Source organism: Macaca mulatta, chromosome 5, assembly GCF_049350105.2.
Source record: "Macaca mulatta isolate MMU2019108-1 chromosome 5, T2T-MMU8v2.0, whole genome shotgun sequence".
In the NCBI taxonomy this organism is placed as follows: Eukaryota; Metazoa; Chordata; class Mammalia; order Primates; family Cercopithecidae; genus Macaca; species Macaca mulatta.
This window is the reverse complement of record NC_133410.1, coordinates 91,886,835-91,910,464: the sequence shown is the minus strand read 5'-3', so window position 1 is coordinate 91,910,464 and position 23,630 is coordinate 91,886,835.

Below are 23,630 nucleotides of genomic sequence, written 5' to 3'. Positions count from 1 at the left end.
GATCTCTTTGCTAGCCTTATTTCTGTGGAATCTGAGAACAGATATTTCGGATCCCTTTGAAGACTATAGGGCCAAAGGAAATATCCTCCGAAAACTAAGAGAAAGAAGCTTTCTGAGAAACTTCTTTCTGTTCTGTGAAATGAGCTCACAGAGTTACAGCTTTCCCCTCAAGAAGCCTTTCGCTAAGACAGTTCTTGTGGAATTGTCAAGCTGATATTTGGAAGCCCATACAGGGCTATGGTGAAAAAGGAAATATCCTCAGATGAAATCTGGAAAGAAGCTTTCTGAGAAACTGCTTAGTGTTCTGTTAATTCATCTCACGGAGATACATCTGTATTTCGTGGATCACTTGACTAGCCTTATTTCTGTGGAATCTGAGAACAGATATTTCGGATCAATTTGAAGACTATAGGGCCAAATGAAATATCCTCCGATAACTAAGAGAAAGAAGCTTTCTGAGAAACTTCTTTGTGTTCTGTGAAATCATCTCACAGAGTTACAGCTTTCCCCTCAAGAAGCCTTTCGCTAAGACAGTTCTTGTGGAATTGGCAAAGTGATATTTGGAAGCCCTTAGAGGGCTATGGTGAAAAAGGAAATATCCTCCGATGAAAACTGGAAAGAAGCTTTCTGAGAAACTGCTTAGTGTTCTGTTAATTCATCTCACAGAGTTACATCTATATTTCGTGGATCTCTTTGCTAGCCTTATTTCTGTGGAATATGAGAACAGATATTTCGGATCCCTTTGAAGACTATAGGGCCAAAGGAAATATCCTCCGAAAACTAAGAGAAAGAAGCTTTCTGAGAAACTTCTTTGTGTTCTGTGAAATCATCTCAGAGAGTTACAGCTATCCCCTCAAGAAGCCTTTCGCTAAGACAGTTCTTGTGGAATTGGCAAAGTGATATTTGGAAGCCCATAGAGGGCTATGGTGAAAAAGGATATATCCTCAGATGAAATCTGGAAAGAAGCTTTCTGAGAAACTGCTCTGTGATGTGTGACTTCCACTCACAGAGTTACATCTGTATTTCATGGATCTCTTTGCTATCCTTATTTCTGTGGAATCTGAGAACAGATATTTCGTTTCCCTTTGAAGACTATAGGGCCAAAGGAAATATCCTCCGATAACTAAGAGAAAGAAGCTTTCTGAGAAACCTCTTTGTGTTTTGTGAAATCATCTCACAGAGTTTCAGCTTTCCCCTCAAGATGCCTTTCGCTAAGACAGTTCTTGTGGAATTGGCAAAGTGATATTTGGAAGCCCATAGAGAGCTATGGTGAAAAAGGAAATATCCTCCGATGAAATCTGGAAAGAAGCTTTCTGAGAAACTGCTTAGTGTTCTGTTAATTCATCTCACAGAGTTACTTCTATATTTCGGGGATCTCTTTGCTAGCCTTATTTCTGTGGAATCTGAGAACAGATATTTCGGATCCCTTTGAAGACTATAGGGACAAAGGAAATATCCTCCGATAACAAAGAGAAAGAAGCTTTGTGAGAAATTTCTTTGTGTTCTATGTAATCATCTCACAGAATTACAGCTTTCCCCTCAAGAAGCCTTTCGCTAAGACTTTTCTTGTGGAATTGGCAAAGTGATATTTGGAAGCCCATAGAGGGCTATGGTGAAAAAGGAAATATCCTCCGATGAAATCTGGAAAGAAGCTTTCTGAAAAACTGCTTAGTGTTCTGTTAATTCATCTCACAGAGTTACATCTGTATTTCGTGGATCACTTGGCTAGCCTTATTTCTGTGGAATCTGAGAACAGATATTTCGGATCCCTTTGAAGACTATAGGGCCAAAGGAAATATCCTCCGATAACTAAGAGAAAGAAGCTTTCTGAGAAACTTCTTTGTGTTCTGTGAAATCATCTCACAGAGTTACAGTTTTCCCTAAAGAAGCCTTTCGCTAAGACAGTTCTTGTGGAATTGGCAAAGTGATATTTGGAAGCCCATAGAGGGCTATGGTGAAAAAGGAAATATCCTCCGATGAAATCTGGAAAGAAGCTTTCTGAGAAACTGCTTAGTGTTCTGTTAATTCATCTCACAGAGTTACATCTGTATTTCGTGGATCTCTTTGCTAGCCTTATTTCTGTGGAATCTGAAAACAGATATTTCGGATCCCTTTGAAGACTATAGGGCCAAAGGAAATATCCTCCGATAACAAAGAGAAAGAAGCTTTCTGAGAAACTTCTTTGTGTTCTGTGAAATCATCTCACAGAGTTACAGCTTTCCCCTCAAGAAGCCTTTCGCTAAGACAGTTCTGGTGGAATTGGCAAAGTGATATTTGGAAGCCCATAGAGGGCTATGGTGAAAAAGGAAATATCCTCCGATGAAATCTGGAAAGAAGCTTTCTGAGAAACTGCTTAGTGTTCTGTTAATTCATCTCACAGAGTTACATCTATATTTCGTGGATCTCTTTGCTAGCCTTATTTCTGTGGAATCTGAGAATAGATATTTCGGATCCCTTTGAAGACTATAGGGCCAAAGGAAATATCCTCCGAAAACTAAGAGTAAGAAGGTTTCTGAGAAACTTCTTTGTGTTCTGTGAAATGAGCTCACAGAGTTACAGCTTTCCCCTCAAGAAGCCTTTCGCTAAGACAGTTCTTGTGGAATTGGCCAAGTGATATTTGGAAGCCCATAGAGGGCTATGGTGAAAAAGGAAATATCCTCCGATGAAATCTGGAAAGAAGCTTTCTGAGAAACTGCTTAGTGTTCTGTTAATTCATCTCACAGAGTTACATCTGTATTTCGTGGATCTCTTTGCTAGCCTTATTTCTGTGGAATCTGAGAACAGACATTTCGGATCCCTTTGAAGACTATAGGGCCAAAGGAAATATCCTCCGATAACAAAGAGAAAGAAGCTTTGTGAGAAATTTCTTTGTGTTCTATGTAATCATCTCACAGAGTTACAGCATTCCCCTCAAGAAGCCTTTCGCTAAGACAGTTCTTGTGGAATTGGCAAAGTGATATTTGGAAGCCCATAGAGGGCTATGGTGAAAAAGGAAATATCCTCAGATGAAATCTGGAAAGAAGCTTTCTGAGAAACTGCTTAGTGTTCTGTTAATTCATCTCACGGAGTTACATCTGTATTTCGTGGATCACTTGGCTAGCCTTATATCTGTGGAATCTGAGAACAGATATTTCGGATCCCTTTGAAGACTATAGGGCCAAAGGAAATATCCTCCGATAACTAAGAGAAAGAAGCTTTCTGAGAAACTTCTTTGTCTTCTGTGAAATCGTTTCACAGAGTTACAGCTTTCCCCTCAAGAAGCCTTTCGCTAAGACAGTTCTTGTGGAATTGGCAAAGTGATATTTGGAAGCCCTTACAGGGCTATGGTGAAAAAGGAAATATCCTCAGATGAAATCTGGAAAGAAGCTTTCTGAGAAACTGCTCAGTGTTCTGTTAATTCATCTCACAGAGTTACATCTGTATTTCGTGGATCTCTTTGCTAGGCTTATTTCTGTGGAATCTGAGAACAGATATTTCGGATCCCTTTGAAGACTATAGGGCCAAAGAAAATATCCTCCGATAACAAAGAAAAAGAAGCTTTCTGAGAAACTTCTTTGTGTTCTGTGAAATCATCTCATAGAGATACAGCTTTCCCCTCAAGAAGCCTTTCGCTAAGACAGTTCTTGTGGAATTGGCAAAGTGATTTTTGGAAGCCCATAGAGGGCTATGGTGAAAAAGGAAATATCCTCCGATGAAAACTGGAAAGAAGCTTTCTGAGAAACTGCTTAGTGTTCTGTTAATTCATCTCACAGAGTTACTTCTATATTTCGTGGATCTCTTTGCTAGCCTTATTTCTGTGGAATCTGAGAACAGATATTTCGGATCCCTTTGAAGACTATAGGGCCAAAGGAAATATCCTCTGATAACTAAGAGAAAGAAGCTTTCTGAGAAACTTCTTTGTGTTCTGTGAAATCATCTCACAGAGTTACAGCTTTCCCCTCAAGAAGCCTTTCGCTAAGACAGTTCTTGTGGAATTGGCCAAGTGATATTTGGAAGCCCATAGAGGGCTATGGTGAAAAAGGAAATATCCTCCGATGAAATCTGGAAAGAAGCTTTCTGAGAAACTGCTTAGTGTTCTGTTAATTCATCTCACAGAGTTACATCTGTATTTCGTGGATCTCTTTGCTAGCCTTATTTCTGTGGAATCTGAAAACAGATATTTCGGATCCCTTTGAAGACTGTAGGGCCAAAGGAAATATCCTCCGATAACTAAGAGAAAGAAGCTTTCTGAGAAACTTCTTTGTGTTCTGTGAAATCATCTCACAGAGTTACAGCTTTCCCCTCAAGAAGCCTTTCGCTAAGACAGTTCTTGTGGAATTGGCCAAGTGATATTTGGAAGCCCATAGAGGGCTATGGTGAAAAAGGAAATATCCTCCGATGAAATCTGGAAAGAAGCTTTCTGAGAAACTGCTTAGTGTTCTGTTAATTCATCTCACAGAGTTACATCTATATTTCGGGGATCTCTTTGCTAGCCTTATTTCTGTGGAATCTGAGAACAGATATTTCGGATCCCTTTGAAGACTATAGGGCCAAAGGAAATATCCTCCGATAACAAAGAGAAAGAATCTTTGTGAGAAATTTCTTTGTGTTCTATGTAATCATCTCACAGAGTTACAGCTTTCCCTTCAAGAAGCCTTTCGCTAAGACAGTTCTTGTGGAATTGGCAAAGTGATATTTGGAAGCCCATAGAGGGCTATGGTGAAAAAGGAAATATCCTCCAATGAAATCTGGAAAGAAGCTTTCTGAAAAACTGCTTAGTGTTCTGTTAATTCATCTCACAGAGTTACATCTGTATTTCGTGGATCACTTGGCTAGCCTTATTTCTGTGGAATCTGAGAACAGATATTTCGGATCCCTTTGAAGACTATAGGGCCAAAGGAAATATCCTCCGATAACTAAGAGAAAGAAGCTTTCTGAGAAACTTCTTTGTGTTCTGTGAAATCATCTCACAGAGTTACAGCTTTCCCCTCAAGAAGCTTTTCGCTAAGACAGTTCTTGTGGAATTGGCAAAGTGATATTTGGAAGCCCATAGAGGGCTATGGTGAAAAAGGAAATATCCTCAGATGAAATCTGGAAAGAAGCTTTCTGAGAAACTGCTCAGTGTTCTGTTAATTCATCTCACAGAGTTACATCTGTATTTCGTGGATCTCTTTGCTAGGCTTATTTCTGTGGAATCTGAGAACAGATATTTCGGATCCCTTTGAAGACTACAGGGCCAAAGGAAATATCCTCCGATAACAAAGAAAAAGAAGCTTTCTGAGAAACTTCTTTGTGTTCTGTGACATGAGCTAACAGAGTTACAGCTTTCCCCTCAAGAAGCCTTTCGCTAAGACAGTTCTTGTGGAATTGGCAAAGTGATATTTGGAAGCCCATAGAGGGCTATGGTGAAAAACGAAATATCCTCAGATGAAATCTGGAAAGCTTTCTGAGAAACGGCTTAGTGTTCTGTTAATTCATCTCACAGAGTTACATCTGTATTTCGTGGATCTCTTTGCTAGCCTTATTTCTGTGGAATCTGACAACAGATATTTCGGATCCCTTTGAAGACTATAGGGCCAAAGGAAATATCCTCCGATAACTAAGAGAAAGAAGCTTTCTGAGAAACTTCTTTGTGTTCTGTGTAATCATCTCACAGAGTTACAGCTTTCCCCTCAAGAAGCCTTTCGCTAAGACAGTTCTTGTGGAATTGGCAAAGTGATATTTGGAAGCCCATAGAGGGCTATGGTGAAAAAGGAAATATCCTCAGATGAAATATGGAAAGAAGCTTTCTGAGAAAATGCTTAGTGTTCTGTTAATTCATCTCACAGAGTTACATCTGTATTTCATGGATCACCTGGCTACCCTTATTTCTGTGGAATCTGAGAACAGATATTTCGGATCCCTTTGAATACTATAGGGCCAAAGGAAATATCCTCCGATAACTAAGAGAAAGAAGCTTTCTGAGAAACCTCTTTGTGTTCTGTGAAATCATCTCACAGAGTTACAGCTTTCCCCTCAAGATGCCTTTCGCTAAGACAGTTCTTGTGGAATTGGCAAAGTGATATTTGGAAGCCCATAGAGAGCTATGGTGAAAAAGGAAATATCCTCCGATGAAATCTGGAAAGAAGCTTTCTGAGAAACTGCTTAGTGTTCTGTTAATTCATCTCACAGAGTTACATCTATATTTCGTGGATCTCTTTGCTAGCCTTATTTCTGTGGAATCTGAGAACAGATATTTCGGATCCCTTTGAAGACTATAGGGCCAAAGGAAATATCCTCCGATAACAAAGAGAAAGAAGCTTTCTGAGAAACTTCTTTGTGTTCTGTGAAATCATCTCACAGAGTTACAGCTTTCCCCTCAAGAAGCCTTTCGCTAAGACAGTTCTTGTGGAATTGGCAAAGTGATATTTGGAAGCCCATAGAGGGCTATGTTGAAAAAGGAAATATCCTCCGATGAAATCTGGAAAGAAGCTTTCTGAGAAACTGCTTAGTGTTCTGTTAATTCATCTCACAGAGTTACATCTATATTTCGTGGATCTCTTTGCTAGCCTTATTTCTGTGGAATCTGAGAACAGATATTTCGGATCCCTTTGATGACTATAGGGCCAAAGGAAATATCCTCCGAAAACTAAGAGAAAGAAGCTTTCTGAGAAACTTCTTGGTGTTCTGTGAAATGAGCTCACAGAGTTACAGCTTTCCCCTCAAGAAGCCTTTCGCTAAGACAGTTCTTGTGGAATTGGCAAAGTGATATTTGGAAGCCCATAGAGGGCTATGGTGAAAAAGGAAATATCCTCCGATGAAATCTGGAAAGAAGCTTTCTGAGAAACTGCTTAGTGTTCTGTTAATTCATCTCACAGAGTTACATCTATATTTTGTGGATCTCTTTGCTCGCCTTATTTCTGTGGAATCTGAGAACAGATATTTCGGATCCCTTTGAAGACTATAGGGCCAAAGGAAATATCCTCCGATAACAAAGAGAAAGAAGCTTTCTGAGAAACTTCTTTGTGTTCTGTGAAATGAGCTCACCGAGTTACAGCTTTCCCCTCAAGAAGCCTTTCGCTAAGACAGTTCTTGTGGAATTGGCAAATTGATATTTGGAAGCCCATAGAGGGCTATGGTGAAAAAGGAAATATCCTCAGATGAAATCTGGAAAGAAGCTTTCTGAGAAACTGCTTAGTGTTCTGTTAATTCATCTCACAGAGTTACATCTGTATTTTGTGGATCTCTTTGCTTGCCTTATTTCTGTGGCATCTGAGAACAGATATTTCGGATCCCTTTGAAGACTATAGGGCCAAAAGAAATATCCTCCGATAACAAAGAGAAAGAAGCTTTGTGAGAAATTTCTTTGTGTTCTATGTAATCATCTCACAGAGTTACAGCTTTCCCCTCAAGAAGCCTTTCGCTAAGACAGTTCTTGTGGAATTGGCAAAGTGATATTTGGAAGCCCATAGAGGGCTATGGTGAAAAAGGAAATATCCTCAGATGAAATATGGAAAGAAGCTTTCTGAGAAAATGCTTAGTGTTCTGTTAATTCACCTCACAGAGTTACATCTGTATTTCATGGATCACCTGGCTACCCTTATTTCTGTGGAATCTGAGAACAGATATTTCGGATCCCTTTGAAGACTATAGGGCCAAAGGAAATATCCTCCGATAACTAAGAGAAAGAAGCTTTCTGAGAAACTTCTTTGTGTTCTGTGAAATCATCTCACAGAGGTACAGTTTTCCCTCAGGAAGCCTTTCGCTAAGACATTTCTTGAGGAATTGGCAAAGTGATATTTGGAAGCCCATAGAGGGCTATGGTGAAAAAGGAAATATCCTCATATGAAATCTGGAAAGAAGCTTTCTGAGAAACTGCTTAGTGTTCTGTTAATTCATCTCTCAGAGTTACTTCTATATTTCGTGGATCTCTTTGCTAGGCTTATTTCTGTGGAATCTGAGAACAGATATTTCGGATCCCTTTGAAGACAATAGGGCCAAAGGAAATATCCTCCGATAACTAAGAGAAAGAAGCTTTCTGAGAAACTTCTTTGTGTTCTGTGAAATCATCTCACAGAGTTACAGCTTTCCCCTCAAGAAGCCTTTCGCTAAGACAGTTCTTGTGGAATTGGCAAAGTGATATTTGGAAGCCCCTAGAGGGCTATGGTGAAAAAGGAAATATCCTCAGATGAAATCTGGAAAGAAGCTTTCTGAGAAACTGCTTAGTGTTCTGTTATTTCATCTCACAGTGTTACATCTGTATTTTGTGGATCACTTGGCTAGCCTTATTTCTGTGGAATCTGAGAACAGATATTTCGGATCCCTTTGAAGACTATAGGGCCAAAGGAAATATCCTCCGATAACTAAGAGAAAGAAGCTTTCTGAGAAACTTCTTTGTGTTCTGTGAAATCATCTCACAGAGTTACAGCTTTCCCCTCAAGAAGCCTTTCGCTAAGACAGTTCTTGTGGAATTCGCCAAGTGATATTTGGAAGCCCATAGAGGGCTATGGTGAAAAAGGAAATATCCTCAGATGAAATCTGGGGAGAAGCTTTCTGAGAAACTGCTTAGTGTTCTGTTATTTCATCTCACAGTGTTACATCTGTATTTTGTGGCTCACTTGGCTAGCCTTATTTCTGTGGAATCTGAGAACAGATATTTCGGATCCCTTTGAAGACTATAGGGCCAAAGGAAATATCCTCCGATAACTAAGAGAAAGAAGCTTTCTGAGAATCTTCTTTGTGTTCTGTGAAATCATCTCACAGAGTTACAGCTTTCACCTCAAGAAGTCTTTCGCTAAGACAGTTCTTGTGGAATTGGCCAAGTGATATTTGGAAGCCCATAGAGGGCTATGGTGAAAAAGGAAATATCCTCCGATGAAATCTGGAAAGAAGCTTTCTGAGAAACTGCTTAGTGTTCTGTTAATTCATCTCACAGAGTTACATCTATATTTCGGGGATCTCTTTGCTAGCCTTATTTCTGTGGAATCTGAGAACAGATATTTCGGATCCCTTTGAAGACTATAGGGCCAAAGGAAATATCCTCCGATAACAAAGAGAAAGAAGCTTTGTGAGAAATTTCTTTGTGTTCTATGTAACCATCTCACAGAGTTACAGCTTTCCCCTCAAGAAGCCTTTCGCTAAGACAGTTCTTGTGGAATTGGCAAAGTGATATTTGGAAGCCCATAGAGGGCTATGGTGAAAAAGGAAATATCCTCCGATGAAATCTGGAAAGAAGCTTTCTGAGAAACTGCTCAGTGTTCTCTTAATTCATCTCACAGAGTTACATCTGTATTTCGTGGATCTCTTTGCTAGGTTTATTTCTGTGGAATCTGAGAACAGATATTTCGGATCCCTTTGAAGACTATAGGGCCAAAGGAAATATCCTCCGATAACAAAGAAAAAGAAGCTTTCTGAGAAACTTCTTTGTGTTCTGTGAAATCATCTCAGAGAGTTACAGCTTTCCCCTCAAGAAGCCTTTCGCTAAGACAGTTCTTGTGGAATTGGCAAAGTGATATTTGGAAGCCCTTAGAGGACTATGGTGAAAAAGGAAATATCCTCTGATGAAATCTGGAAAGAAGCTTTCTGAGAAACTGCTTAGTGTTCTGTTAATTCATCTCACAGAGTTACATCTGTATTTCATGGATCTCTTTGCTAGCCTTATTTCTGTGGAATCTGAGAACAGATATTTTGGATCCCTTTGAAGACTATAGGGCCAAAGGAAATATCCTCCGATAACTAAGAGAAAGAAGCTTTCTGAGAAACTTCTTTGTGATCTATGAAATCATCTCACAGAGTTACAGCTTTTCCCTAAAGAAGCCTTTCGCTAAGACAGTCCTTGTGGAATTGGCAAAGTGATATTTGGAAGCCCATAGAGGGCTATGGTGAAAAAGGATATATCCTCAGATGAAATCTGGAAAGAAGCTTTCTGAGAAACTGCTCTGTGATGTGTGACTTCCACTCACAGAGTTACATCTGTATTTCGTTGATCTCTTTGCTAGCCTTATTTCTGTGGAATCTGAGAACAGATATTTCGGATCCCTTTGAATACTATAGGGCCAAAGGAAATATCCTCCGATAACTAAGAGAAAGAAGCTTTCTGAGAAACCTCTTTGTGTTCTGTGAAATCATCTCACAGAGTTACAGCTTTCCCCTCAAGAAGCCTTTCGCTAAGACAGTTCTTGTGGAATTGGCAAAGTGATATTTGGAAGCCCATAGAGGGCTATGGTGAAAAAGGAAATATCCACCGATGAAATCTGGAAAGAAGCTTTCTGAGAAACTGCTTAGTGTTCTGTTAATTCATCTCACAGAGTTACTTCTATATTTCGTGGATCTCTTTGCTAGCCTTATTTCTGTGGAATCTGAGAACAGATATTTCGGATCCCTTTGAAGACTATAGGGCCAAAGGAAATATCCTCCGATAACAAAGAGAAAGAAGCTTTCTGAGAAACTTCTTTGTGTTCTGTGAAATCATCTCACAGAGTTACAGCTTTCCCCTCAAGAAGCCTTTCGCTAGACAGTTCTTCTGGAATTGGCAAAGTGATATTTGGAAGCCCATAGAGGGCTATGGTGAAAAAGGAAATATCCTCAGATGAAATCTGGAAAGAAGCTTTTTGAGAAACTGCTTAATGTTCTGTTAATTCATCTCACAGAGTTACATCTATATTTCGTGGAACTCTTTGCTAGCCTTATTTCTGTAGAATCTGAGAACAGATATTTCGGATCCCTTTGAAGACTATCGGGCCAAAGGAAATATCCTCCGATAACAAAGAGAAAGAGGCTTTCTGAGAAACTTCTTTGTGTTCTGTGAAATAATCTCACAGAGTTACAGCTTTCCCCTCAAGAAGCCTTTCGCTAAGGCAGTTCTTGTGGAATTGGCAAAGTGATATTTGGAAGCCCATAGAGGGCTATGGTGAAAAAGGAAATATCCTCAGATGAAATCTGAAAAGAAGCTTTCTGAGAAACTGCTTAGTGTTCTGTTAATTCATCTCACAGAGTTACATCTGTATTTCGTGGATCTCTTTGCTAGCCTTATTTCTGTGGAATCTGAAAACAGATATTTCGGATCCCTTTGAAGACTATAGGGCCAAAGGAAATATCCTCCGATAACAAAGAGAAAGAAGCTTTCTGAGAAACTTCTTTGTGTTCTGTGAAATCATCTCACAGAGTTACAGCTTTCCCCTCAAGAAGCCTTTCGCTAAGATAGTTCTTGTGGAATTGGCCAAGTGATATTTGGAAGCCCATAGAGGGCTATGGTGAAAAAGGAAATATCCTCCGATGAAATCTGGAAAGAAGCTTTCTGAGAAACTGCTTAGTGTTCTGTTAATTCATCTCACAGAGTTACATCTATATTTCGTGGATCTCTTTGCTAGCCATATTTCTGTGGAATCTGAGAACAGATATTTCGGATCCCTTTGAAGACTATAGGGCCAAAGGAAATATCCTCCGAAAACTAAGAGAAAGAAGGTTTCTGAGAAACTTCTTTGTGTTCTGTGAAATGAGCTCACAGAGTTACAGCTTTCCCCTCAAGAAGCCTTTCGCTAAGACAGTTCTTGTAGAATTGGCAAAGTGATATTTGGAAGCCCATAGAGGGCTATGGTGAAAAAGGAAATATCCTCAGATGAAATCTGGAAAGAAGCTTTCTGAGAAACTGCTTAGTGTTCTGTTAATTCATCTCACAGAGTTACATTTGTATTTCGTGGATCTCTTTGCTAGCCTTATTTCTGTGGAATCTGAGAACAGACATTTCGGATCCCTTTGAAGACTATAGGGCCAAAGGAAATATCCTCCGATAACAAAGAGAAAGAAGCTTTGTGAGAAATTTCTTTGTGTTCTATGTAATCATCTCACAGAGTTACAGCATTCCCCTCAAGAAGCCTTTCGCTAAGACAGTTCTTGTGGAATTGGCAAAGTGATATTTGGAAGCCCATAGAGGGCTATGGTGAAAAAGGAAATATCCTCAGATGAAATCTGGAAAGAAGCTTTTTGAGAAACTGCTTAGTGTTCTGTTAATTCTTCTCACGGAGTTACATCTGTATTTCGTGGATCACTTGGCTAGCCTTATATCTGTGGAATCTGAGAACAGATATTTCGGATCCCTTTGAAGACTATAGGGCCAAAGGAAATATCCTCCGATAACAAAGAGAAAGAAGCTTTCTGAGAAACTTCTTTGTGTTCTCTGAAATCGTTTCACAGAGTTACAGCTTTCCCCTCAAGAAGCCTTTCGCTAAGACAGTTCTTGTGGAATTGGCAAAGTGATATTTGGAAGCCCATACAGGGCTATGGTGAAAAAGGAAATATCCTCAGATGAAATCTGGAAAGAAGCTCTGAGAAACTGCTCAGTGTTCTGTTAATTCATCTCACAGAGTTACATCTGTATTTCGTGGATCTCTTTGCTAGGCTTATTTCTGTGGAATCTGAGAACAGATATTTCGGATCCCTTTGAAGACTATAGGGCCAAAGGAAATATCCTCCGATAACAAAGAAAAAGAAGCTTTCTGAGAAACTTCTTTGTGTTCTGTGAAATCATCTCATAGAGATACAGCTTTCCCCTCAAGAAGCCTTTCGCTAAGACAGTTCTTGTGGAATTGGCAAAGTGATATTTGGAAGCCCATAGAGGGCTATGGTGAAAAAGGAAATATCCTCCGATGAAAACTGGAAAGAAGCTTTCTGAGAAACTGCTTAGTGTTCTGTTAATTCATCTCAAAGAGTTACATCTGTATTTCGTGGATCTCTTTGCTAGCCTTATTTCTGTGTAATCTGAGAACAGATATTTCGGATCCCTTTGAAGACTGTAGGGCCAAAGGAAATATCCTCCGATAACTAAGAGAAAGAAGCTTTCTGAGAAACTTCTTTGTGTTCTGTGAAATCATCTCACAGAGTTACAGCTTTCCCCTCAAGAAGCCTTTCGCTAAGACAGTTCTTGTGGAATTGGCAAAGTGATATTTGGAAGCCAATAGAGGGCTATGGTGAAAAAGGAAATACCCTCCGATGAAATCTGGAAAGAAGCTTTCTGAGAAACTGCTTAGTGTTCTGTTAATTCATCTCACAGAGTTACATCTATATTTCGTGGATCTCTTTGCTAGCCTTATTTCTGTGGAATCTGAGAACAGATATTTCGGATCCCTTTGAAGACTATAGGGCCAAAGGAAATATCCTCCGAAAACTAAGAGAAAGAAGCTTTCTGAGAAACTTCTTTGTGTTCTGAGAAATGAGCTCACAGAGTTACAGCTTTCCCCTCAAGAAGCCTTTCGCTAAGACAGTTCTTGTGGAATTGGCAAAGTGATATTTGGAAGCCCATAGAGGGCTATGGTGAAAAAGGAAATATCCTCCGATGAAATCTGGAAAGAATCTTTCTGAGAAACTGCTTAGTGCTCTGTTAATTCATCTCACAGAGTTACATCTGTATTTCGTGGATCTCTTTGCTAGCCTTATTTCTGTGGAATCTGACAACAGATATTTCGGATCCCTTTGAAGACTATAGGGCCAAAGGAAATATCCTCCGATAACAAAGAGAAAGAAGCTTTGTGAGAAATTTCTTTGTGTTCTATGTAATCATCTCACAGAGTTACAGCTTTCCCCTCAAGAAGGTTTTCGCTAAGACAGTTCTTGTGGAATTGGCAAAGTGATATTTGGAAGCCCATAGAGGGCTATGGTGAAAAAGGAAATATCCTCAGATAAAATCTGGAAAGAAGCTTTCTGAGAAACTGCTTAGTGTTCTGTTAATTCATCTCACAGAGTTATATCTGTATTTCGTGGATCACCTGGCTAGCCTTATTTCTGTGGAATCTGAGAACAGATATTTCGGATCCCTTTGAAGACTATAGGGCCAAAGGAAATATCCTCCGATAACTAAGAGAAAGAAGCTTTCTGAGAAACTTCTTTGTGTTCTGTGAAATCATCTCACAGAGTTACAGTTTTCCCTCAGGAAGCCTTTCGCTAAGACATTTCTTGAGGAATTGGCAAAGTGATATTTGGAAGCCCATAGAGGCCAATGGTGAAAAAGGAAATATCCTACGATGAAATATGGAAAGAAGCTTTCTGAGAAACTGCTTCGTGTTCTGTTAATTCATCTCACAGAGTTACTTCTATATTTCGTGGATCTCTTTGCTAGGCTTATTTCTGTGGAATCTGAGAACAGATATTTCGGATCCCTTTGAAGACAATAGGGCCAAAGGAAATATCCTCCGATAAGAAAGAAAAAGAAGCTTTCTGAGAAACTTCTTTGTGTTCTGTGAAATCATCTAACAGAGATACAGCTTTCCCCTCAAGAAGCCTTTCGCTAAGACAGTTCTTGTGGAATTGGCAAAGTGATATTTGGAAGCCCATAGAGGGCTATGGTGAAAAAGGAAATATCCTCAGATGAAATCTGGAAAGAAGCTTTCTGAGAAACTGCTTAGTGTTCTGTTATTTCATCTCACAGTGTTACATCTGTATTTTGTGGATCACTTTGCTAGCCTTATTTCTGTGGAATCTGACAACAGATATTTCGGATCCCTTTGAAGACTATAGGGCCAAAGGAAATATCCTCCGATAACTAAGAGAAAGAAGCTTTCTGAGAAACTTCTTTGTGTTCTGTGAAATCATCTCACAGAGTTACAGCTTTCCCCTCAAGAAGCCTTTTGCTAAGACAGTTCTTGTGGAATTGGCCAAGTGATATTTGAAAGCCCATAGAGGGCTATGGTGAAAAAGGAAATATCCTCCGATGAAATCTGGAAAGAAGCTTTCTGAGAAACTGCTTAGTGTTCTGTTAATTCATCTCACAGAGTTACATCTATATTTCGGGGATCTCTTTGCTAGCCTTATTTCTGTGGAATCTGAGAACAGATATTTCGGATCCCTTTGAAGACTATAGGGCCAAAGGAAATATCCTCCGATAACAAAGAGAAAGAAGCTTTGTGAGAAATTTCTTTGTGTTCTATGTAATCATCTCACAGAGTTACAGCTTTCCCCTCAAAAGCCTTTCGCTAAGACATTTCTTGTGGAATTGGCAAAGTGATATTTGGAAGCCCATAGAGGGCTATGGTGAAAAAGGAAATATCCTCCGATGAAATCTGGAAAGAAGCTTTCTGAAAAACTGCTTAGTGTTCTGTTAATTCATCTCACAGAGTTACATCTGTATTTCGTGGATCACTTGGCTAGCCTTATTTCTGTGGAATCTGAGAACAGATATTTCGGATCCCTTTGAAGACTATAGGGCCAAAGGAAATATCCTCCGATAACTAAGAGAAAGAAGCTTTCTGAGAAACTTCTTTGTGTTCTGTGAAATCATCTCACAGAGTTACAGTTTTCCCTCAAGAAGCCTTTCGCTAAGACAGTTCTTGTGGAATTGGCAAAGTGATATTTGGAAGCCCATAGAGGGCTATGGTGAAAAAGGAAATATCCTCAGATGAAAGCTGGAAAGAAGCTTTCTGAGAAACTGCTTGGTGTTCTGTTAATTCATCTCACAGAGTTACATCTGTATTTCGTGGATCTCTTTGCTAGCCTTATTTCTGTGGAATCTGAAAACAGATATTTCGGATCCCTTTGAAGACTATAGGGCCAAAGGAAATATCCTCCGATAACAAAGAGAAAGAAGCTTTCTGAGAAACTTCTTTGTGTTCTGTGAAATCATCTCACAGAGTTACAGCTTTCCCCTCAAGAAGCCTTTCGCTAAGACATTTCTTGTGGAATTGGCAAAGTGATATTTGGAAGCCCATAGAGGGCTATGGTGAAAAAGGAAATATCCTCCGATGAAATCTGGAAAGAAGCTTTCTGAGAAACTGCTTAGTGTTCTGTTAATTCATCTCACAGAGTTACATCTATATTTCGTGGATCTCTTTGCTAGCCTTATTTCTGTGGAATCTGAGAACAGATATTTCGGATCCCTTTGAAGACTATAGGGCCAAAGGAAATATCCTCCGAAAACTAAGAGAAAGAAGCTTTCTGAGAAACTTCTTTCTGTTCTGTGAAATGAGCTCACAGAGTTACAGCTTTCCCCTCAAGAAGCCTTTCGCTAAGACAGTTCTTGTGGAATTGTCAAGCTGATATTTGGAAGCCCATACAGGGCTATGGTGAAAAAGGAAATATCCTCAGATGAAATCTGGAAAGAAGCTTTCTGAGAAACTGCTTAGTGTTCTGTTAATTCATCTCACGGAGATACATCTGTATTTCGTGGATCACTTGACTAGCCTTATTTCTGTGGAATCTGAGAACAGATATTTCGGATCAATTTGAAGACTATAGGGCCAAATGAAATATCCTCCGATAACTAAGAGAAAGAAGCTTTCTGAGAAACTTCTTTGTGTTCTGTGAAATCATCTCACAGAGTTACAGCTTTCCCCTCAAGAAGCCTTTCGCTAAGACAGTTCTTGTGGAATTGGCAAAGTGATATTTGGAAGCCCTTAGAGGGCTATGGTGAAAAAGGAAATATCCTCCGATGAAAACTGGAAAGAAGCTTTCTGAGAAACTGCTTAGTGTTCTGTTAATTCATCTCACAGAGTTACATCTATATTTCGTGGATCTCTTTGCTAGCCTTATTTCTGTGGAATATGAGAACAGATATTTCGGATCCCTTTGAAGACTATAGGGCCAAAGGAAATATCCTCCGAAAACTAAGAGAAAGAAGCTTTCTGAGAAACTTCTTTGTGTTCTGTGAAATCATCTCAGAGAGTTACAGCTATCCCCTCAAGAAGCCTTTCGCTAAGACAGTTCTTGTGGAATTGGCAAAGTGATATGTGGAAGCCCATAGAGGACTATGGTGAAAAAGGAAATATCCTCAGATGACATCTGGAAAGAAGCTTTCTGAGAAACTGATTAGTGTTCTGTTAATTCATCTCACAGAGTTACATCTGTATTTCATGGATCTCTTTGCTAGCCTTATTTCTGTGGAATCTGAGAACAGATATTTCGGATCCCTTTGAAGACTATAGGGCCAAAGGAAATATCCTCCGATAACTAAGAGAAAGAAGCTTTCTGAGAAACTTCTTTGTGGTCTATGAAATCATCTCACAGAGTTACAGCTTTCTCCTCAAGAAGCCTTTCGCTAAGACAGTTCTTGTGGAATTGGCAAAGTGATATTTGGAAGCCCATAGAGGGCTATGGTGAAAAAGGATATATCCTCAGATGAAATCTGGAAAGAAGCTTTCTGAGAAACTGCTCTGTGATGTGTGACTTCCACTCACAGAGTTACATCTGTATTTCATGGATCTCTTTGCTATCCTTATTTCTGTGGAATCTGAGAACAGATATTTCGGATCCCTTTGAAGACTATAGGGCCAAAGGAAATATCCTCCGATAACTAAGAGAAAGAAGCTTTCTGAGAAACCTCTTTGTGTTTTGTGAAATCATCTCACAGAGTTTCAGCTTTCCCCTCAAGATGCCTTTCGCTAAGACAGTTCTTGTGGAATTGGCAAAGTGATATTTGGAAGCCCATAGAGAGCTATGGTGAAAAAGGAAATATCCTCCGATGAAATCTGGAAAGAAGCTTTCTGAGAAACTGCTTAGTGTTCTGTTAATTCATCTCACAGAGTTACTTCTATATTTCGGGGATCTCTTTGCTAGCCTTATTTCTGTGGAATCTGAGAACAGATATTTCGGATCCCTTTGAAGACTATAGGGACAAAGGAAATATCCTCCGATAACAAAGAGAAAGAAGCTTTGTGAGAAATTTCTTTGTGTTCTATGTAATCATCTCACAGAATTACAGCTTTCCCCTCAAGAAGCCTTTCGCTAAGACTTTTCTTGTGGAATTGGCAAAGTGATATTTGGAAGCCCATAGAGGGCTATGGTGAAAAAGGAAATATCCTCCGATGAAATCTGGAAAGAAGCTTTCTGAAAAACTGCTTAGTGTTCTGTTAATTCATCTCACAGAGTTACATCTGTATTTCGTGGATCACTTGGCTAGCCTTATTTCTGTGGAATCTGAGAACAGATATTTCGGATCCCTTTGAAGACTATAGGGCCAAAGGAAATATCCTCCGATAACTAAGAGAAAGAAGCTTTCTGAGAAACTTCTTTGTGTTCTGTGAAATCATCTCACAGAGTTACAGTTTTCCCTCAAGAAGCCTTTCGCTAAGTCAGTTCTTGTGGAATTGGCAAAGTGATATTTGGAAGCCCATAGAGGGCTATGGTGAAAAAGGAAATATCCTCCGATGAAATCTGGAAAGAAGCTTTCTGAGAAACTGCTTTGTGTTCTGTTAATTCATCTCACAGAGTTACATCTGTATTTCGTGGATCTCTTTGCTAGCCTTATTTCTGTGGAATCTGAAAACAGATATTTCGGATCCCTTTGAAGACTATAGGGCCAAAGGAAATATCCTCCGATAACAAAGAGAAAGAAGCTTTCTGAGAAACTTCTTTGTGTTCTGTGAAATCATCTCACAGAGTTACAGCTTTCCCCTCAAGAAGCCTTTCGCTAAGACAGTTCTGGTGGAATTGGCAAAGTGATATTTGGAAGCCCATAGAGGGCTATGGTGAAAAAGGAAATATCCTCCGATGAAATCTGGAAAGAAGCTTTCTGAGAAACTGCTTAGTGTTCTGTTAATTCATCTCACAGAGTTACATCTATATTTCGTGGATCTCTTTGCTAGCCTTATTTCTGTGGAATCTGAGAATAGATATTTCGGATCCCTTTGAAGACTATAGGGCCAAAGGAAATATCCTCCGAAAACTAAGAGTAAGAAGGTTTCTGAGAAACTTCTTTGTGTTCTGTGAAATGAGCTCACAGAGTTACAGCTTTCCCCTCAAGAAGCCTTTCGCTAAGACAGTTCTTGTGGAATTGGCCAAGTGATATTTGGAAGCCCATAGAGGGCTATGGTGAAAAAGGAAATATCCTCCGATGAAATCTGGAAAGAAGCTTTCTGAGAAACTGCTTAGTGTTCTGTTAATTCATCTCACAGAGTTACATCTGTATTTCGTGGATCTCTTTGCTAGCCTTATTTCTGTGGAATCTGAGAACAGACATTTCGGATCCCTTTGAAGACTATAGGGCCAAAGGAAATATCCTCCGATAACAAAGAGAAAGAAGCTTTGTGAGAAATTTCTTTGTGTTCTATGTAATCATCTCACAGAGTTACAGCATTCCCCTCAAGAAGCCTTTCGCTAAGACAGTTCTTGTGGAATTGGCAAAGTGATATTTGGAAGCCCATAGAGGGCTATGGTGAAAAAGGAAATATCCTCCGATGAAATCTGGAAAGAAGCTTTCTGAGAAACTGCTTAGTGTTCTGTTAATTCATCTCACGGAGTTACATCTGTATTTCGTGGATCACTTGGCTAGCCTTATATCTGTGGAATCTGAGAACAGATATTTCGGATCCCTTTGAAGACTATAGGGCCAAAGGAAATATCCTCCGATAACTAAGAGAAAGAAGCTTTCTGAGAAACTTCTTTGTGTTCTGTGAAATCGTTTCACAGAGTTACAGCTTTCCCCTCAAGAAGCCTTTCGCTAAGACAGTTCTTGTGGAATTGGCAAAGTGATATTTGGAAGCCCTTACAGGGCTATGGTGAAAAAGGAAATATCCTCAGATGAAATCTGGAAAGAAGCTTTCTGAGAAACTGCTCAGTGTTCTGTTAATTCATCTCACAGAGTTACATCTGTATTTCGTGGATCTCTTTGCTAGGCTTATTTCTGTGGAATCTGAGAACAGATATTTCGGATCCCTTTGAAGACTATAGGGCCAAAGGAAATATCCTCCGATAACAAAGAAAAAGAAGCTTTCTGAGAAACTTCTTTGTGTTCTGTGAAATCATCTCATAGAGATACAGCTTTCCCCTCAAGAAGCCTTTCGCTAAGACAGTTCTTGTGGAATTGGCAAAGTGATTTTTGGAAGCCCATAGAGGGCTATGGTGAAAAAGGAAATATCCTCCGATGAAAACTGGAAAGAAGCTTTCTGAGAAACTGCTTAGTGTTCTGTTAATTCATCTCACAGAGTTACTTCTATATTTCGTGGATCTCTTTGCTAGCCTTATTTCTGTGGAATCTGAGAACAGATATTTCGGATCCCTTTGAAGACTATAGGGCCAAAGGAAATATCCTCTGATAACTAAGAGAAAGAAGTTTCTGAGAAACTTCTTTGTGTTCTGTGAAATGAGCTCACAGAGTTACAGCTTTCCCCTCAAGAAGCCTTTCGCTAAGACAGTTCTTGTGGAATTGGCCAAGTGATATTTGGAAGCCCATAGAGGGCTATGGTGAAAAAGGAAATATCCTCCGATGAAATCTGGAAAGAAGCTTTCTGAGAAACTGCTTAGTGTTCTGTTAATTCATCTCACAGAGTTACATCTGTATTTCGTGGATCTCTTTGCTAGCCTTATTTCTGTGGAATCTGAAAACAGATATTTCGGATCCCTTTGAAGACTGTAGGGCCAAAGGAAATATCCTCCGATAACTAAGAGAAAGAAGCTTTCTGAGAAACTTCTTTGTGTTCTGTGAAATCATCTCACAGAGTTACAGCTTTCCCCTCAAGAAGCCTTTCGCTAAGACAGTTCTTGTGGAATTGGCCAAGTGATATTTGGAAGCCCATAGAGGGCTATGGTGAAAAAGGAAATATCCTCCGATGAAATCTGGAAAGAAGCTTTCTGAGAAACTGCTTAGTGTTCTGTTAATTCATCTCACAGAGTTACATCTATATTTCGGGGATCTCTTTGCTAGCCTTATTTCTGTGGAATCTGAGAACAGATATTTCGGATCCCTTTGAAGACTATAGGGCCAAAGGAAATATCCTCCGATAACAAAGAGAAAGAATCTTTGTGAGAAATTTCTTTGTGTTCTATGTAATCATCTCACAGAGTTACAGCTTTCCCTTCAAGAAGCCTTTCGCTAAGACAGTTCTTGTGGAATTGGCCAAGTGATATTTGGAAGCCCATAGAGGGCTATGGTGAAAAAGGAAATATCCTCCAATGAAATCTGGAAAGAAGCTTTCTGAAAAACTGCTTAGTGTTCTGTTAATTCATCTCACAGAGTTACATCTGTATTTCGTGGATCACTTGGCTAGCCTTATTTCTGTGGAATCTGAGAACAGATATTTCGGATCCCTTTGAAGACTATAGGGCCAAAGGAAATATCCTCCGATAACTAAGAGAAAGAAGCTTTCTGAGAAACTTCTTTGTGTTCTGTGAAATCATCTCACAGAGTTACAGCTTTCCCCTCAAGAAGCTTTTCGCTAAGACAGTTCTTGTGGAATTGGCAAAGTGATATTTGGAAGCCCATAGAGGGCTATGGTGAAAAAGGAAATATCCTCAGATGAAATCTGGAAAGAAGCTTTCTGAGAAACTGCTCAGTGTTCTGTTAATTCATCTCACAGAGTTACATCTGTATTTCGTGGATCTCTTTGCTAGGCTTATTTCTGTGGAATCTGAGAACAGATATTTCGGATCCCTTTGAAGACTACAGGGCCAAAGGAAATATCCTCCGATAACAAAGAAAAAGAAGCTTTCTGAGAAACTTCTTTGTGTTCTGTGACATGAGCTAACAGAGTTACAGCTTTCCCCTCAAGAAGCCTTTCGCTAAGACAGTTCTTGTGGAATTGGCAAAGTGATATTTGGAAGCCCATAGAGGGCTATGGTGAAAAACGAAATATCCTCAGATGAAATCTGGAAAGCTTTCTGAGAAACGGCTTAGTGTTCTGTTAATTCATCTCACAGAGTTACATCTGTATTTCGTGGATCTCTTTGCTAGCCTTATTTCTGTGGAATCTGACAACAGATATTTCGGATCCCTTTGAAGACTATAGGGCCAAAGGAAATATCCTCCGATAACTAAGAGAAAGAAGCTTTCTGAGAAACTTCTTTGTGTTCTGTGAAATCATCTCACAGAGTTACAGTTTTCCCTCAAGAAGCCTTTCGCTAAGACAGTTCTTGTGGAATTGGCAAAGTGATATTTGGAAGCCCATAGAGGGCTATGGTGAAAAAGGAAATATCCTCAGATGAAAGCTGGAAAGAAGGTTTCTGAGAAACTGCTTGGTGTTCTGTTAATTCATCTCACAGAGTTACATCTGTATTTCGTGGATCTCTTTGCTAGCCTTATTTCTGTGGAATCTGAAAACAGATATTTCGGATCCCTTTGTAGACTATAGGGCCAAAAGAAATATCCTCCGATAACAAAGAGAAAGAAGCTTTGTGAGAAATTTCTTTGTGTTCTATGTAATCATCTCACAGAGTTACAGCTTTCCCCTCAAGAAGCCTTTCGCTAAGACAGTTCTTGTGGAATTGGCAAAGTGATATTTGGAAGCCCATAGAGGGCTATAGTGAAAAAGGAAATATCCTCAGATGAAATATGGAAAGAAGCTTTCTGAGAAAATGCTTAGTGTTCTGTTAATTCATCTCACAGAGTTACATCTGTATTTCATGGATCACCTGGCTACCCTTATTTCTGTGGAATCTGAGAACAGATATTTCGGATCCCTTTGAATACTATAGGGCCAAAGGAAATATCCTCCGATAACTAAGAGAAAGAAGCTTTCTGAGAAACCTCTTTGTGTTCTGTGAAATCATCTCACAGAGTTACAGCTTTCCCCTCAAGATGCCTTTCGCTAAGACAGTTCTTGTGGAATTGGCAAAGTGATATTTGGAAGCCCATAGAGGGCTATGGTGAAAAAGGAAATATCCTCCGATGAAATCTGGAAAGAAGCTTTCTGAGAAACTGCTTAGTGTTCTGTTAATTCATCTCACAGAGTTACATCTATATTTCGGGGATCTCTTTGCTAGCCTTATTTCTGTGGAATCTGAGAACAGATATTTCGGATCCCTTTGAAGACTATAGGGCCAAAGGAAATATCCTCCGATAACAAAGAGAAAGAATCTTTTTGAGAAATTTCTTTGTGTTCTATGTAATCATCTCACAGAGTTACAGCTTTCCCTTCAAGAAGCCTTTCGCTAAGACAGTTCTTGTGGAATTGGCAAAGTGATATTTGGAAGCCCATAGAGGGCTATGGTGAAAAAGGAAATATCCTCCAATGAAATCTGGAAAGAAGCTTTCTGAAAAACTGCTTAGTGTTCTGTTAATTCATCTCACAGAGTTACATCTGTATTTCGTGGATCACTTGGCTAGCCTTATTTCTGTGGAATCTGAGAACAGATATTTCGGATCCCTTTGAAGACTATAGGGCCAAAGGAAATATCCTCCGATAACTAAGAGAAAGAAGCTTTCTGAGAAACTTCTTTGTGTTCTGTGAAATCATCTCACAGAGTTACAGCTTTCCCCTCAAGAAGCTTTTCGCTAAGACAGTTCTTGTGGAATTGGCAAAGTGATATTTGGAAGCCCATAGAGGGCTATGGTGAAAAAGGAAATATCCTCAGATGAAATCTGGAGAGAAGCTTTCTGAGAAACTGCTCAGTGTTCTGTTAATTCATCTCACAGAGTTACATCTGTATTTCGTGGATCTCTTTGCTAGGCTTATTTCTGTGGAATCTGAGAACAGATATTTCGGATCCCTTTGAAGACTACAGGGCCAAAGGAAATATCCTCCGATAACAAAGAAAAAGAAGCTTTCTGAGAAACTTCTTTGTGTTCTGTGAAATGAGCTAACAGAGTTACAGCTTTCCCCTCAAGAAGCCTTTCGCTAAGACAGTTCTTGTGGAATTGGCAAAGTGATATTTGGAAGCCCATAGAGGGCTATGGTGAAAAACGAAATATCCTCAGATGAAATCTGGAAAGCTTTCTGAGAAACGGCTTAGTGTTCTGTTAATTCATCTCACAGAGT